The 17,340-nt window shown below is 45.0% G+C and overlaps 1 long non-coding RNA gene across 1 annotated transcript; it reads left to right on the forward strand.

The window, feature by feature from the left end:
- Nucleotides 1–835: 835 nt before the first annotated feature.
- LOC141551611 (uncharacterized) lies at nt 836–16,120 on the forward strand. The gene is made up of 3 exons (XR_012484914.1): nt 836–978; nt 9,312–9,409; nt 16,046–16,120. It is a non-coding gene; the product is annotated as an uncharacterized LOC141551611 (long non-coding RNA).
- The last annotated feature ends 1,220 nt before the right edge of the window (nt 16,121–17,340 follow it).

Below are 17,340 nucleotides of genomic sequence, written 5' to 3' on the forward strand. Positions count from 1 at the left end.
TAAAGCACAAGAGAAATATAAATTATTTCAAGCTATATTTGATGATGCCCCTCCCCCTCTTCTTGTGGCCTTCTGGGCCCAACCCTAAGGTCAAAGGTCTCTACTTTAAGTCCTGACTTCTTCCTCTCCCCAATCCACCATTTAGAGAAATTGCCTAGAGATAAATTTCAGCTGGAGGTAAAGAAAAACTTCCTAAGGATTAGGTTGCCTCAGGGAGACAGTAACTACCCTATCCCTGGAGACAAAGTTAGGCTGAGAAATTATGGAAGGAATTCCAGTTTAGGCTCAAACAAGTCAATTTTACCTTGGAGATTCCACAATTGGAGAATTGTATGACCTCAGACAACCGCTTGATCTCTCAAGTTTTCTTATCTATGAAATGGGAATACTGCTACTAATGCTTCCCTGACTGGGTGGTTGTGAGAAAAGCACTTTGTGAATCTTAGAGTGGTCTAAAATTATTGATTGCTGTTATTGCTCAGAGCCAGACTGGTGTGGCCTTTACCCATAAAGCCTGTGTGTTGGGGTTAGAACAGGTTTCACAAAAGAACCATTCATCAAGAAAGCAATACAACTGTTCAGAGCCTAAAGAGGAAACCTCTGGGGGTTGTGGCAGAGAGCATGGTGGGGAGGGAACAGCAAAGAAGGAATGGGACTGAGCTATTTGGCAGAACCCCTCTGCCTCCATCCCTTCCTCTGTGAACTGGTAGTCTGAGCCTAGATGGAATTGGGTCAGCGGTGTCCCTGGAACCAGTTCTGCCACTTTCCATCACTAACCTTCCTGCCCCTGAATCTTTGTAGCCTCCACCCCCTTTCTACATCATCTTAGGAAACAATTAAGTCATCGATACCATTCCTGGAAAGGTCATGTCAATCAGTTACTTTACAGCAACACTGGCCATCCCTGTGACTTTTCGGACCAAAATACCTTTCTCCAGCCACCACTTCCTCATTAGTGCTGCCTTCTCCTCTTTCAATGTAAGTTTTGGGAGCAAGATCTGTCTTGTTTTTTGTGTATTTCCAGCACCCAGCACTGTACCTGGCGCATAGAGCTTAATAAATGCTGTTTCTGCCTTTCATTTAGTTCTACTAGTCAGTGGAGAAGGGGGGAGGTTGAGTTTGGTTCTTGCTTAGTCTGGTTGATTTTCATCTCTGATAACATGGACACAGAGCTTTGAAGTACTAATACAGGAGATGCAGCAGAAACAATGGGAAATAAAAGCATGAATGAATTTTTTTTTTTTTTTTTTTTGGCAAGGCAATTGGGGTTAAGTGACTTGTTCAAGTTATTAACTATTAAATATCTGAGACCATATTTGAACTCAGATCCTCCTGGCTTCAGGCCTGATGCTCCATCTGCTGTGTCATTCAGCTGCTGTAGTATGCCCTAGATTTAAAAAGGGGCAGGTCAAGTGGTTATTAACAGTGTCCAGAACAGAAGCGACCTCAGAGAGTCCACAGACCCCAAGTTGTTGTTTGTTAATTATCACAATGTGTATTTCTGGAGGAGAACACTGATCTAGGGCTCAAAAGAGAAGAAGGACCTGGATCCCTAGTTCTGGGTACAAATCCCATCTCTGAAATTACCTTGATCACTCGACCCCTTGGTCTCAGTTTCCTCATGTGTCAAATGAGGGGGTTGGACTAGATAACTTCTGGAGATCCTTCCAGGTCTGGATCTGTGATCCTGAAAGGCAATGATTTATGACTGTACGTAGAATCTTGAAGCCTTTCCCAAAACACTTTGTAAATTGTAAAGCTCTGAGACAACAGGCTTTTTTAGATGTGAGGATAGAGGTGGGTAATGAATGTGTGTGTGAAGCAATGGAGAAGGTTTGGGTTTAAAAAAAAAAAAATCTCAACTTAGCTGAAACATTTCAGAAACTATTGTGTAAAACATGGCTGTTTGTTATCAGCTAATGGTCAGACTTTCCTTTCCACCCCTTTCCCCACCCTTAAGAGTCACAGGGTTATGGAATTTAAAACTGGAGCCTGAAGATCTTCTGATTCAAGTCACTCCTTTTACAGATAAGTAAACTGGGGATTTTGAACCCAGGGTACTTCTCCCCTCCCCTGCTCCTTGAAGTTATAAGGCTTTTTTACATTAAAATTAGGGCGAGAAGAAGCCTTAGACACCTTCTAAGCCCAACTAAATGCCAGAGAAACTGAGGCAAGATAGAGATTAGAAAGTATTTAATATTTTATTTGAAAGGGAAAGATTACTGGGACCAAATGGATCCATGGTTTGGTCCCAGGGCTGAATGAAACTATCATCTCCAAAAATCCAGCAATGTGAGTTCTCAATGACCTATATACATGTAGCTCAGACACAGGGTGTAGACTGAGGCAGGGGCGGGGTCAGGGTGCTGAGAACTGAACGAGACTCTGACAAGGTGGGCGAGCCACTGGAGATGGGATGACATAATGGGGAAAGGAACCCTGGAGATGAGGAGAGGCATTATGATATTCTAAAATATAAGATCTTTTATCCTTATCAAATATTCTGATGATTAAGAGGGATGGGTGGTTTTACAGGACTGAGCAAAACAATTAGAAACTGAGTCAGGACAATTTAGGGAAACTGAGTCAGGACAATAAAAGAGAACTGTGGCATAACACTATGACCTGAAACAAGAATCTTCCTCTACAACAGCCCCCCACAATTGGGTGTCAAGCCTGTTGATGACAGGCAGAACGTGAATCTTAGGCTTGCTGGCTCCTTACCATGGTAAGGCTATCACACATCTTTCTGTACTCCCTGCTCCCCTTTCCCTAGCAGGTTTATGATTCATTCTGTCTCTCTGTCTCTCTGTCTCTCTGTCTCTCTGTCTCTCTGTCTCTCTGTCTCTCTGTCTCTCTGTCTCTCTGTCTCTCTGTCTCTCTGTCTCTCTGTCTCTCTGTCTCTCTGTCTCTCTGTCTCTCTGTCTCTCTGTCTCTCTGTCTCTCTGTCTCTCTGTCTCTCTGTCTCTCTGTCTCTCTGTCTCTCTGTCTCTCTGTCTGTCTGTCTCTCTGTCTGTCTGTCTCTCTGTCTGTCTGTCTCTCTGTCTGTCTGTCTCTCTGTCTGTCTGTCTCTCTGTCTGTCTGTCTCTGTGTCTGTCTGTCTCTGTGTCTGTCTGTCTCTGTGTCTGTCTGTCTCTGTGTCTGTCTGTCTCTGTGTCTGTCTGTCTCTGTGTCTGTCTGTCTCTGTGTCTGTCTGTCTCTGTGTCTGTCTGTCTCTGTGTCTGTCTGTCTCTGTGTCTGTCTGTCTCTGTGTCTGTCTGTCTCTGTGTCTGTCTGTCTCTGTGTCTGTCTGTCTCTGTGTCTGTCTGTCTCTGTGTCTGTCTGTCTCTGTGTCTGTCTGTCTCTGTGTCTGTCTGTCTCTGTGTCTGTCTGTCTCTGTGTCTGTCTGTCTCTGTGTCTGTCTGTCTCTGTGTCTGTCTGTGTCTGTCTGTCTGTCTGTCTGTGTCTGTCTGTCTCTGTGTCTGTCTGTCTCTGTGTCTGTCTGTCTCTGTGTCTGTCTGTCTCTGTGTCTGTCTGTCTCTGTGTCTGTCTGTCTGTCGTCTCTGTCTGTCGTCTCTGTCTGTCGTCTCTGTCTGTCGTCTCTGTCTGTCGTCTCTGTCTGTCGTCTCTGTCTGTCGTCTCTGTCTGTCGTCTCTGTCTGTCGTCTCTGTCTGTCGTCTCTGTCTGTCGTCTCTGTCTGTCGTCTCTGTCTGTCGTCTCTGTCTGTCGTCTCTGTCTGTCGTCTCTGTCTGTCGTCTCTGTCTGTCGTCTCTGTCTGTCGTCTCTGTCTGTCGTCTCTGTCTGTCGTCTCTGTCTGTCGTCTCTGTCTGTCGTCTCTGTCTGTCGTCTCTGTCTGTCGTCTCTGTCTGTCTCTCTGTCTGTCTGTCTCTCTGTCTGTCTGTCTCTCTGTCTGTCTGTCTCTCTGTCTGTCTGTCTCTCTGTCTGTCTGTCTCTCTGTCTGTCTGTCTCTGTCTGTCTCTGTCTGTGTCTGTCTGTGTCTGTCTGTGTCTGTCTGTGTCTGTCTGTGTCTGTCTGTGTCTGTCTGTGTCTGTCTGTGTCTGTCTGTGTCTGTCTGTGTCTGTCTGTGTCTGTCTGTGTCTGTCTGTGTCTGTCGTCTCTGTGTGTCTGTCGTCTCTGTGTGTCTGTCGTCTCTGTGTGTCTGTCGTCTCTGTGTGTCTGTCGTCTCTGTGTGTCTGTCGTCTGTGTCTGTCGTCTGTGTCTGTCGTCTGTGTCTGTCGTCTCTGTGTCTGTCGTCTCTGTGTCTGTCGTCTCTGTGTCTGTCGTCTGTGTCTGTCGTCTGTGTCTGTCGTCTGTGTCTGTCGTCTGTGTCTGTCGTCTGTGTCTGTCGTCTGTGTCTGTCGTCTGTGTCTGTCGTCTGTGTCTGTCGTCTGTGTCTGTCGTCTGTGTCTGTCGTCTGTGTCTGTCGTCTGTGTCTGTCGTCTGTGTCTGTCGTCTGTGTCTGTCGTCTGTGTCTGTCGTCTCTGTCTGTCGTCTCTGTCTGTCGTCTCTGTCTGTCGTCTCTGTCTGTCGTCTCTGTCTGTCGTCTCTGTCTGTCGTCTCTGTCTGTCTGTCTCTCTGTCTGTCTGTCTCTCTGTCTGTCTGTCTCTCTGTCTGTCTGTCTCTCTGTCTGTCTGTGTCTCTGTCTGTCTGTCTGTCTGTCTGTGTCTGTCTGTCTGTCTGTCTGTGTCTGTCTGTCTGTCTGTCTGTGTCTGTCTGTCTCTGTGTCTGTCTGTCTCTGTGTCTGTCTGTCTCTGTGTCTGTCTGTCTCTGTGTCTGTCTGTCTGTCGTCTCTGTCTGTCGTCTCTGTCTGTCGTCTCTGTCTGTCGTCTCTGTCTGTCGTCTCTGTCTGTCGTCTCTGTCTGTCGTCTCTGTCTGTCGTCTCTGTCTGTCGTCTCTGTCTGTCGTCTCTGTCTGTCGTCTCTGTCTGTCTGTCTCTCTGTCTGTCTGTCTCTCTGTCTGTCTGTCTCTCTGTCTGTCTGTCTCTCTGTCTGTCTGTCTCTCTGTCTGTCTGTGTCTGTCTGTGTCTGTCTGTGTCTGTCTGTGTCTGTCTGTGTCTGTCTGTGTCTGTCTGTGTCTGTCTGTGTCTGTCTGTGTCTGTCTGTGTCTGTCTGTGTCTGTCTGTGTCTGTCTGTGTCTGTCGTCTCTGTGTGTCTGTCGTCTCTGTGTGTCTGTCGTCTCTGTGTGTCTGTCGTCTCTGTGTGTCTGTCGTCTGTGTCTGTCGTCTGTGTCTGTCGTCTGTGTCTGTCGTCTGTGTCTGTCGTCTGTGTCTGTCGTCTGTGTCTGTCGTCTGTGTCTGTCGTCTGTGTCTGTCGTCTGTGTCTGTCGTCTCTGTGTCTGTCGTCTCTGTGTCTGTCGTCTCTGTGTCTGTCGTCTCTGTGTCTGTCGTCTCTGTGTCTGTCGTCTCTGTGTCTGTCGTCTCTGTGTCTGTCGTCTCTGTCGTCTCTGTCGTCTCTGTCGTCTCTGTCGTCTCTGTCGTCTCTGTCGTCTCTGTCGTCTCTGTCGTCTCTGTCGTCTCTGTCGTCTCTGTCGTCTCTGTCGTCTCTGTCGTCTCTGTCGTCTCTGTCGTCTCTGTCGTCTCTGTCGTCTCTGTCGTGTCTGTCGTGTCTGTCGTGTCTGTCGTGTCTGTCGTGTCTGTCGTGTCTGTCGTGTCTGTCGTGTCTGTCGTGTCTGTCGTGTCTGTCGTGTCTGTCGTGTCTGTCGTGTCTGTCGTGTCTGTCGTGTCTGTCGTGTCTGTCGTGTCTGTCGTGTCTGTCGTGTCTGTCGTGTCTGTCGTGTCTGTCGTGTCTGTCGTGTCTGTCGTGTCTGTCGTGTCTCTGTCGTGTCTCTGTCGTGTCTCTGTCGTGTCTCTGTCGTGTCTCTGTCGTGTCTCTGTCGTGTCTCTGTCGTGTCTCTGTCGTGTCTCTGTCGTGTCTCTGTCGTGTCTCTGTCGTGTCTCTGTCGTGTCTGTCGTGTCTCTGTGTGTCTGTCGTGTCTGTCGTGTCTCTGTGTGTCTGTCGTGTCTGTCGTGTCTCTGTGTGTCTGTCGTGTCTCTGTGTGTCTGTCGTCTCTGTCGTGTCTCTGTGTGTCTGTCGTCTCTGTCGTGTCTCTGTGTGTCTGTCGTCTCTGTCGTGTCTCTGTCTGTCGTCTCTGTGTGTCTGTCGTCTCTGTCGTGTCTCTGTCTGTCGTCTCTGTGTGTCTGTCGTGTCTCTGTGTGTCTGTCGTGTCTCTGTGTGTCTGTCGTGTCTCTGTGTGTCTGTCGTGTCTCTGTGTGTCTGTCGTCTCTGTGTGTCTCTGTGTGTCTCTGTGTGTCTCTGTCTGTCGTCTCTGTGTGTCTCTGTCTGTCGTCTCTGTGTGTCTCTGTCTGTCGTCTCTGTGTGTCTCTGTCTGTCGTCTCTGTGTGTCTCTGTCTGTCGTCTCTGTGTGTCTCTGTCTGTCGTCTCTGTGTGTGTGTCTGTGTGTGTCTGTCTGTCTGTGTCTGTCTGTCTCTCCCCTTATTTCTGAACTTCTCTACCCCTTGAACTCAGCTTAACACAATTTTCTCATCACTGTTGGCCTGAGGAAAACAAAATGGTACATTGATGGATGGCTACGTAATTAGACATATAGATATCTAGCTGATATACATAAACACAAATATATGGATACATAAATATATATAGGAAGAAAGAGAGAGAGGGAAAAAAAGAAAATAAGAGAAAAAAGAAAAATGATGGATGAATGAAGGAAAAATAAGCTACATCCAGCTAGAGCCTGGGGGGCTGCTTGGTGGTATCACTTAAGATGATCCCATCCAAGTGGAAATCTTCAACATAAAGAAGATCCAGCTCACTTCCAGTTGATCAATGATGGACAGAGGTAGCTACACCCAGAGAAGAAACACTGGGAGGGGAATGTAAATTGTTAGCACTAATATCTGTCTGCCCAGGTTGCATGTACCTTCGGATTCTAATGTTTATTGTGCAACAAGAAAATGATATTCACACACATGTATTGTACTTAGACTATATTGTAACACATGTAAAATGTATGGTATTGCCTGTCGTCGGGGGGAGGGAATAGAGGGAGGGGGGGTAATTTGGAAAAATGAATACAAGGGATAATATTATAAAATATATATATATATAAAAAAAAAAAAAAAAAAAAGATGATCCCATCCTCCACAACTCTTTGGAGCCCTTCAAGTCAGGATAGCCTTGTCTACCACTGAAGCATAGTACCAAGAGCCTGCGCTAGGAATTGGGACTGGGTTCTGATGAATAACGCCATCTCCAAGTTCCTTTTCCTCTCAGGATCTTAGTTTATTGATCACTAAAGCAAGGGCACTGATCTTGATGGATCCTTCCCATTTTTGAAGGTCTGACATAAACATTGCCCTGGGTCAACAAATCTTAAGAAGCAGGAGAGAAAATTAAACTGGCTTGGTTCCTTGTAGGGGAAAAGAATGCCTTTGGTTCTAAGGCTGTGGGGCTAATGGAGCACAGGAGATGGCAGGGAAGTCAGCAGCCCAGCTTGGCTTCTGGATGAATACCTCTTAATCCCACCATAGAATCTGCCCCTGGGATGGATGGGTGGAAAGTGAGGCAGCCTCTAGGAGGGATCAACTGATCCATCCACCTTGTACAAGACTGATCTGGGAACTGGGAGGAATGTGAGGCTGGGATGCAGGTGGGGGAGGGGGGTTACAGAAGTAACTGGAGGGCCTCATCTTGGTGTGGAGATGACCCTGGGCTCTCAAAGACCACGCCACAGATAGTAAGGTATAGGTTGGGTCCAGACTGTGGGCTGATCTCTGGGCTGAGGTCCAGGAAGGATAATTCTGATCACTCAAAGTGATTCCATCTTCTACCTCCCTTCAGTGAGAGCAGCTGTAGAGATCCAGACCCTTGGGTGTAGAGCCTGCCCACTAAGGTTCAGGGCTGCCCTCCCTGTGGCTCCTGGTCATCCTCAATAAGAAGGCTCCAGAGGCTGCCTTCCCCTCTGATCTAGAAGCCCATCCCCGGGAATTGCGTGTTCCAGCATGTCCCTCGCCTTTTGGGCCATGTGGAGGTGGTGGAAGAGGGACTGGCATGTCAGCATGCCAGAGCCCGCTAGCCAGTGAGCCCAGGGTGGGAGTGGCTTCCAGGGGCTTGATTCGAGGGGAATAGGGCCATGGCAGAGGATCGGTGATGGTCAGCTGGAAGGATAATCTCCAGAAAAAGGAGGAAGGTCTCCCTTCCCTGAAGGCTTTGGTCCCATTTTGCTATTATGATCGAGATCCACAATACCTAGCACCCAGTTTACCTGGATGCTCAAGAATAAGATTCATTTCAACATCAAAGTTTGATAAACATAGGCGAAGGAAGAGAAAATCCACTGAGACCAGACGTTTAACTAAACCAGTAACCTGCATGGCTTTTCTTGGACCTCTGCATAACTAACTAGCCCTGGACTCAGACAAACTATGGCTGGTGGGGAAGATTAGGAGGGGCCTGGAATTCAGAAGAGTTATAGGCCCAGGTCCTGACTTCTGACAGCTTCAGATCCAGGGAAAATGAGAGAGCAGAGATAGAGTCTAGTAGAACTCTCAGACTAGGGAAGACATCAATCCACAGTTGCTTATTAAGTATCTACTATGTGGCAGGTACTATACTAGGGACTGGAAGTATAAAGTTCCTGTCCTTAAGGAGTTTTATAATCTACTGGAGAAGCCACAGGCACACATATAGATAAATGCAAAAGATTCAAAATAAATGTAAGAACATTCAAGAGGAGTAGGTCAGTTTAGACCCTCCCCAGGGAAGTCCCAATAGGGCAAGACAAACAATATAAGAGCTGGCTAAAACAATGGTCTTGTGCAATCCATCACACCTCCAACGTGTGTATATTTAGTTATTTGGACATTGCATCTCTTGTCACGTGCAAATAATTATGGATGTCATAAAACAGACAAAAATAGGAATTTAAAAAAGTGATAAGATAAAGAGGAAATAATGTTGGATCTATAGAATCAATAGGGAACCAATGGAGTTTACTGAATGATAGGATCTCTTTAAGAAATGGAAGAGATGTGAATCAGGAAAAGTAATCAAAAAAAGTGAGAGATAACATGAGATTTGTAATCTATTACAAGTCATCCACTCGTGTCTATGTATTTATCACCCCATTGGTCCTCTTTGAAAGGAAGGTAACAATCACTCTGAACCATACAAAATGAAAAGAGACAAGGCAGCAGGGCTGGTCACTGGTCACAGCGCCATTGTTCATCCTTCATTGTCAAAGAGGAGCAGTGACATCACGGAGTCTTGATTTGCTTGTGAATTGGATTTAAGTGAGGTGGAATTGTGCAAAGTGATCAGCCTTACTCTCTTTTCCAGAGTCATTGAAGCTGTGGCAAGACCAAAGTAAGCACTAATGGCATGACCCAGCATATAGCACTGATTCCACCCTCTAAAAGGCACCCACGAGCCACAAGGTAATTTGGGATAAGGATTTCTTCAATAGCACCTGGGTTACTGCTGCTGTGGGTCAGGTGCCCAGGGAGGTAGTTATTACTGCCCTGAAGGGTTTGGGAATATACACAGGGGAGAGGAGAGGGAAAGTGGATTAGTCTTGAGGGGGTTAGGTTGAGTATAGTTGTATAAGGGACAAACAAGGTTTTGCTAGTAAAAATATTTAACAACCAGCTTTTTCCATTAAAAATTTTTTTGAAACTACACGACATACTTTTAAAGTTTACTCTGCAATATCAATATTTTCTCCATCCCTTCTTAAATCTTAACAATCAGCAAAACAAAACAATATTCAAGCCCTCATTTGTAACTTTTGCTGATGTAGGAGATATAAATGCTTACACTGAAATTTCAAAAGTTGGCCCTCATGAGCCAGTTTAAGCTGGCTCCAGCACACGTCTGGAGACAAATCCTTAACTGGTTGCAGTGGAAAGGATATAGAGATTGTATTCACCAATTTATTGATGCCCCTTTGGGTTAAGCCACAGCTTCTTAAAATCAGGCCTTGCCCAGTTCACTTAGAATACTGGATTTTATTTCAGACAACTGTATGCCAGACAGTCGGTGTTGTAGCAGCTCAAAGATGAGCCAGTGAGGGTCAGAAGATCAACTGCTACAGTTGGTGTTTAATCAATGCTTATTGGTTGACTGAATGACTGACTGTAAAGACCTCCTAAAGGAGGAAGGATGAGAACTGGATCCTGAAGAATGAGTGATATTTGGATAGTGGAGAGGAGATGGAGAGAGAGCTGTGAGCAGAGGCAGGGAGGTTGGATTAGTATTTGTGGAAAGGGAGATTGTCTTATTTCCCAAGGACTGTTCTGAGTCAAGATTTATTTTCTCTATAACCTGGACAGTGACCACTGATAAGCATAATGAGGACTTTGAGCTACCCCCTCCCCACTGCCCACAAGAATTCTCCATAATAATCCCCTCATTTTTACATGATTTCCAAATTTCTCAGCCCCAATGTGAGATAGGTACTTGCACGTACCATGCCCTTTCAGCAGAGGAGGTATCTTGAAGCTCTGAGAAGTCTGTTGCACATGATTATAATATGAGGTATTTGAGACGAGATTCACATCCATGTCTATGGCCTGTAAAGTCCAGCGTTCTATTCGCTGTGAGAAGCTGTTTCTCGGGCACTAAGAGACCATTTCTGCTGGGCGAGGCTTTTAGAACAGAGAGCCACATCCCAGCTACAGGGGACATCAGAACCTCGAATGTTGGTGGTCAGATGGAAACTAGAGACTCCCTAACCCAACTAAGGCCTGATAAGGGCAGGATGCACTAGGGGTCACGCAGTGTGTCTGCAGCAGGTTTCCTTTTCCACGTTGCTGTCTGCTCGTGTGTTGTCTTTGAATCCTGCCCCATAACTGCTCTATGTTCCCTCCAAATATATACCACAAAGTCCACATATTGTTCAGAGATGGGGCACCTTCTCAGGTGGGGAGTACTCTTGGGAGAGATCCTTTCATTGTAGAATTAGAGGTGGGAAAGGGGGTTTGGAGGGACCAGGATTTCCCTGGCTTCCTCTGGTCAGTAGGAAGAGGATTTGAGGTTGCTATCCATCAGGATTCGGCCCCAGCTTGGATGCCTCAGAGATATGAAGGCCGGTTTTCTGCCTCGGGTCCCAAGCCAGACAGTACCCAGGTGGCTAGGACCCTCTCCCCATTTCACCAGGCCTGGCATCCCCTTCCTAGGCGTGACTACAGTTACTTTGATCCCAAAGTCTTGGGCATGTAGAACAAGGTTTTCCCTTCAGACTGGGAGTTCCCTGAATACAGGACCGGCTCCTCTCTGAAGTTTGGGGCTCCTTAAGGACATAGCTGTGTCTCCCCCAGATCAAGAACAGTGTATGTTCCCCCTTAGACTGAAGGCTTCTCAAGGTCAAGGTCAGACTTAGGGCTCCTCAAGGGCAAGAATGTGACTTCTCCTCCTCCCTATTCATACCACCCAGGGCACGTGAGCCCCTTGGTGGCTGGTTGCTAGGTCACCAAGCCATCAGCACTCCTTTTTTGAGAGAAGCTAGCACTTCCAGAATTAATCTGGGATTGGGTTCCTGGTGCCAGATGGATGGCATTCTAATCTGGGTTCTTTCTGCCGTCCTGCTATGAATAGGCTGAGGCGAGGGCTGGGGTGCTGGAAAAGGGAGGTGTTGGGGCCCCTGCACGAGGCATCGGCCATCCCTGGGGCGGGGCTCTCTCCATGACAGGTGCCTGTCACCCCTCCTGCCTGAGGTGAGAACAGCTCCCGGGCCCAGGAAGGGGCTCAGCATCTTGGGTCCTCTTCTGCCATGCATTTCTGTGCAATGCTGTACAGTAGTCATTTTCTGGTTTTGCCTTATCTAAGAACAAGGCTCTGAGCTGCATGAAGGCAAGAAGAGTGTAAACTTCCTACACGTCCCCTCCCCGGCCTAGCCACTGTGCAGCACACTTAGTCCTGCATCTATGGTCTCCTATCCATCATGACCCATCCTCCTCCTCTTGTCCTAGGAGAAATCCTCTGTGGGGAGGCAACCTGATATTCCCATAATGCCCTGTAACATTATTGCCCTTCTCGTGATCAGGAATGCTAATGCTTTAGAGACTTCTGTATGTGGGACTCACAACAGTGAATTTTTTAAAGACAAATCAAATGAAGGTTGCTTCTGAAAGTGGGCCTTCTAATCCCAACTCCATTGCCTTTGCATTTTCCACTGGCTATTGGGTTTCTGGGCCAAAAAAAGCAATTTCCCTGTTCCGTGGGTCAGGTTTGGGGCTGATGTTCCGACCACACAACGGTTAGGAAAGTCTCCCTTCTTCCTCTGCCCACAGAGCATGTCTGTGCTCAGGCCGAACTTCCCCCGGCCGTCTCCATGGCAGAAAAGCTTATGCCTGAATACACCCCAACGCAACTCTGCAGACATGTCGGCACCTGTGTGGGAAGTACCCCGGTTAGGCACTCTCCGGAGGGAAGGGCAGGTGAGATTGGCAGAGCCCCCCCTCGTTCCCTGTCACCCACCTGCTCTCTAGCAACATGTATTGCCTGAGGTGGGGCTTGTTGATTGTTGCTGGGGTCACCATGGCAACCGTTTCCAGTAAATGATGGGGGAATTTAGACCTACCTGGTCCTTGTACCACAGCTAGGGAGTGAGACATCAGATGGTGGAAACAAAGGCCACCAAGGAAGGGGATTACTCCGGTAGTAGTTAAACACACACGCCATCCCTCACCTTGTGCTGAGTGTATAGGGAAAAAGATCTAGCGACCAGAAACACAAAGATAATTGGGAAATATTACCACAGTGCTTAACTGACTGCTGGTTAATAGGACTGAGAAAGTGAGGACTGGAGGAAACCTGTGGAAAGTCACAGGGGCCGAGGTAGTCTGGGAAGCTCCCTGGAAGGGGTAGGGTTAAAGAACAGGAAAGATCTGGATCAGCAGAAGGTAGGGTGCTCCATATATCTCTATAATGAGACAAGAATCCAGCTCAGTAAGAAAAAAGGAAACTTCCCTATTTTCTTTCCCTCCTTTCTTTCCCAGAAATCTCTGTGGTCAGTCAGTCTCATAATGAACGAAGAAAGGCTCTTTGAATGGTCTTGTAAGTTGTATGTTCTGGGGATTCCCTGAAGCAATTTGCTCTATCCATAGGTTTACCAGAAAAAGCTGTGGGTAAATAATAATAATAATAATAATAATAATAATAATAATTAATGCTTATAAATAATCATAGGGCAGCTGGGTGGCTTAGTGGATAGAGTGCCAGGTCTAAAGTCAGGAAGGCTCCTCTTCCTGAGTTCAAATCTAGCCTCAGACACTCATTGTGTGGCCCTAGGCAAGTCACTTAACTCTGCCTCAGTTTCTTCATCTATAAAATGAACTAGAGAAAAAAATGGCAAACCATGTCAGTATTAACATCAACAATATCAGTTAATTAATTAATATTGAAATAAATATAACAGCATATAGAGTAGTCATGGCCACAGTGAGAGCCCTAGTAGGAAAAATGGCATCATCAGAGAACGCTGCTATAGTCAAAAACTACCATGGTAGAAGAGACTTGAGGTTGCTGTCAAAGGCTCCTAGAAAATAGAAGATTATATAATATAGATATCTACCTATCAGGCACGGTAGAAAACTTCAATGTCATGTCTCTTTGTTAAAGGCAACAAAAAAAGAAACATGTATATAGGGATCCAGAAAACAAGTTGATCAGAAATTCTAGATTCCTTTCTTCAGCAACTGAAGGCAAAAGTCCAAAGGTGAAGGGGATACCAGGAATCAGTGGTGCAGAACAAGAGACAAAATAAATGATTCTACATCAGCCCAAACCTTTATGGAAGAAGCCTGAGGGGGGCACGAGAGACAGACACACAGACACAGAGAAAGGGAGAGAAGACAGACTATAATGATCATCTCTTGTATGGTCCCAAGAAGTCTGTCACAATAAGAACACAAGTTGCATGGGGAGAGAAATGGAAAGCTTGTTCATCACCAAAGACTGAAAGGCTACGTCAAGGAAAGTGACCAAAATGCAGGCTTCTTTGTAGAAACTGGATAGCTACTGAGGCTGGAGAAGCACTTCTGAGGCTCAAGTGTTCACAATGTGCATTAATTACAATTAAGATCCTTAACTGTCTTCCTCTCAGACTAAAGCCTGACCTCACCATTCTTGAAAAAGAGCTTCACCTAACTGTTACCCAAGATGAGAACCCCAGGGACTTCTCCAAAAAGATATCAATTAAGTATATGGATTTTATGCAGACCATTTACATCTTGTATTACTAGCAAAATCCTACCATAAAGCTGGGGTTCTGACCCTGGGATCCCGAGATTTCAGAGGTCCATGAACTTGCATGGGAAGATAGAAGAATCTTTATTTTCAACAACCTTTGGTTTTCTTTCTAATCCTATGTAGTTTTATGTATTTAAAAACATTCTGAGAAGGGTTCCATAGGTCAAAGGAGCTTATGATGGGGAAAAAAAGAGGTTAAGAACTCCTGAAAACTCAAGAAAACAGTATGTTGACTCAGGAGTAAAAGGAATGTAATGAAGTCCTGAAACTTAAAGAACCACTATTGATTTCAGTAGTTTTTGAGCAAGCTCAAAAATGTCATCATATTTCAACCATCTTTATAGATTTGTGCAAAGCCTTTGACTCACTTCCACAAAAGTGGTGGAAAGTGCTTATTTATGTGCTGTAGATATATAAAATAGATCTAGATGTTGCCTACCCTAATAGAATGGAAGCTCTTATAAGAAGGGCTCATTTCATTCATTGTTACTCCTATCTCTAGCTCCAATAACACTTGATACATAGTAGGCATTTAATAGTTTGTTTAAAATACCGTATTTGATGTCCATAGGAGAAATTGTTATCAACACAATAATGTCAAGAGAAGTCAACATAAAATGCGGCCTATTTCAGGGAGACAATTTAAGTCAATTATGGTTCTTTCTATTTAGCCTTCATCCCATCATCATCTTCCCTTGAATGGGAGAGAGCACTATATCAGAAGATCATCTGAATCATTCAGTGTACTTTGATGGTATCAAGCTATATAAAATGGTTTAATAGGAAAATTGTTTACTGAATGCTGAAAAAGGCTTAAATTTAGAAGTCAATTTGAATCAAGATGGACAAAGATGAGCCTTAAAAATATTTTAGCTTTTCAGAGAAGCCTGGAGAGACTTACATGAACTGATGCTAAGTGAAATGAACAGAACCAGGACATCACTGTACACAGCAACAATGATATTATTCAATGATCAACTGATGGACCTGGCTCTCTTCAACAATGAGATGAATCAATCCAGTTCCAATGATCTTGTGATGAAGAGAGACATCCGCATCCAGAGAGAGGACTGTGGGAAATGAGTGTGGTTCACAACATAACATTTTCAATCTTTTTGTTGTTTACTTGCATTTTATTTTCTTTCTCACTTTTTTCTGTTGAGTGAGTTTTCTTGTGCAGCAAGATAATTTTATAAACATGTATACATATATTGGATTTAACATATATTTCTACCATGTTTAACATATATTGGATTACTTTAACATATGTTGGATGTTTAACATATATTGGATAGGGTGTGGGGGGGAATTGGAACACAAGGTTTTTTACAAGGGTTAATGTTGAAAAATTATCCATGAACATATTTTGAAAATAAAAAGCTTTAGTTAAAAAACATTTTAGCCTTGCTTCACTCTCAGTCTCTGCCCAATATTCAGCCTGGTATCCAGATCAGAAACCAAGCCTTTAACATAACCCTTTCATCCCTTAAACTTCTAGCCTGGAACCTATTCTGCTGATTAGTAATTGCCTCATTTATCCATTTTATTTAAGAGTGTTTAAGAGTAACATTCTACTTGCTTATTTTTAACTGAAAAGCCTTTTATTGCAGATAGAATGGGAAAGTTTAGATTATTTCCATTTTGTTGGCAACATCATTGTCTGGAGCAAATCAGATCCAGGCCTTCTTCTCACCATTGGGTCAGAGCAGTATGTTAACCTTGGTCACATTGATGTCATATAGTTTCTTTACTGCCTCCTTGATTTAATGTGTGCCTTCCACAATGAAAATGAAGGGTATTGTTGTTCTCAATCTTCTTCACAGCAGACTCGATGGTCAAGGAAAACTTAATGATGGAACACTGATCAAACCTGATTTTCTAGGGCGCCTTTCCTGAGGGTATTTGTCCTGCTTTTGAAGTCTTGGTGTTTTGGGTCACTGGAAAATGGGGAATGTTTGGATCTTCTTTTTGTGACTCTGGACAACCTTCGACACCACCCTGTGGCCTTCAACGCCTGGGACTTGGCTTCTGTCGGGGGACACAACCACTTTCTTTTAGTGTCATCTTGAGAGAAGGAGCTACACAGACACATGTTATTTCACTAGGAGGCTTCACAAACTGTTTCTTCAATTTATACCTTCTATTCTTGCTGTACTCTTCTAATTTTGGAACCACTATCAAATGGATTCTGTTATTAAAATATCCCTCTTTGGTCAACACTTTAAGGTTAGAATTTAAGTTCCTTGAGGATCAGGACTTTTTCTGCTTTAGTATTTGAATGTTATGGGCCAGAACTCTGTACTTGAAACACGGATTCTTAGAAGGTGTTAAGTCAGTGGAATTGATGAGATGGGCAGCTAGGTGGCACAGTGGATAGAGCACCAGCCCTGGATTCAGGAGGACCCGAGTTCAAATCTGGTCTCAGACACTTAATACTTTCTAGCTGTGTGACCCTGGGCAAGTCACTTAACCCCAACCTCAGAAAAAGAAAAAAAAAATAATAAAGGAATTGATGAGACAATGGTTCTCTAGTTTAGCATGGTGATTAACAGTTCTCTAGTTCAGTATGATTGATTTAATCTCCAGCCTCCCCCACAGAAACCAAGACCCATTCCAAAGAACCTCCAGAAAGCTGGCCCGGGCCCCAGGCAAGGAGACAAGACTGAAGGAGACAATAAAGAATTTGGACTTTATCCCTGGCTATTCTCGTGGTGATTTCTCTGCTGAAACAAAGGCTGTTCCAGAGACCTCCAGAAAACCAATCAGAACACTACAATGTTGCAAAAAAGCAAGAAAAATAGAGAAAATGAAACTGCTTTCAGAGCTCATCAGTTCTCTCTCTAAAGGAGGAGAGCATTTTTTATCATGAGTACTTCACCTGGTCTCATCATGTGCCATGGATTCAATTGTCACCTGATGCTAGACACATCTTAAACTCAACTTGACCCAAATTGAAGGCTCCATCTTTCCCTCCAAGGCCTCCTTCCTTTCTTTCCTGGTGAAGGTGCCAGCTTCTTCCTAGTCACCAAGGATCCTGACCTAGAACTGTTCCTCTCACCCTCCCCCACCCCATCCAGCCCATTGCCCGGATGTGCCAGTTTTACTTCTGTGATACACA

The sequence above is a fragment of the Sminthopsis crassicaudata genome, chromosome 1, assembly GCF_048593235.1.
Source record: "Sminthopsis crassicaudata isolate SCR6 chromosome 1, ASM4859323v1, whole genome shotgun sequence".
NCBI classification, from domain to species: domain Eukaryota; kingdom Metazoa; phylum Chordata; class Mammalia; order Dasyuromorphia; family Dasyuridae; genus Sminthopsis; species Sminthopsis crassicaudata.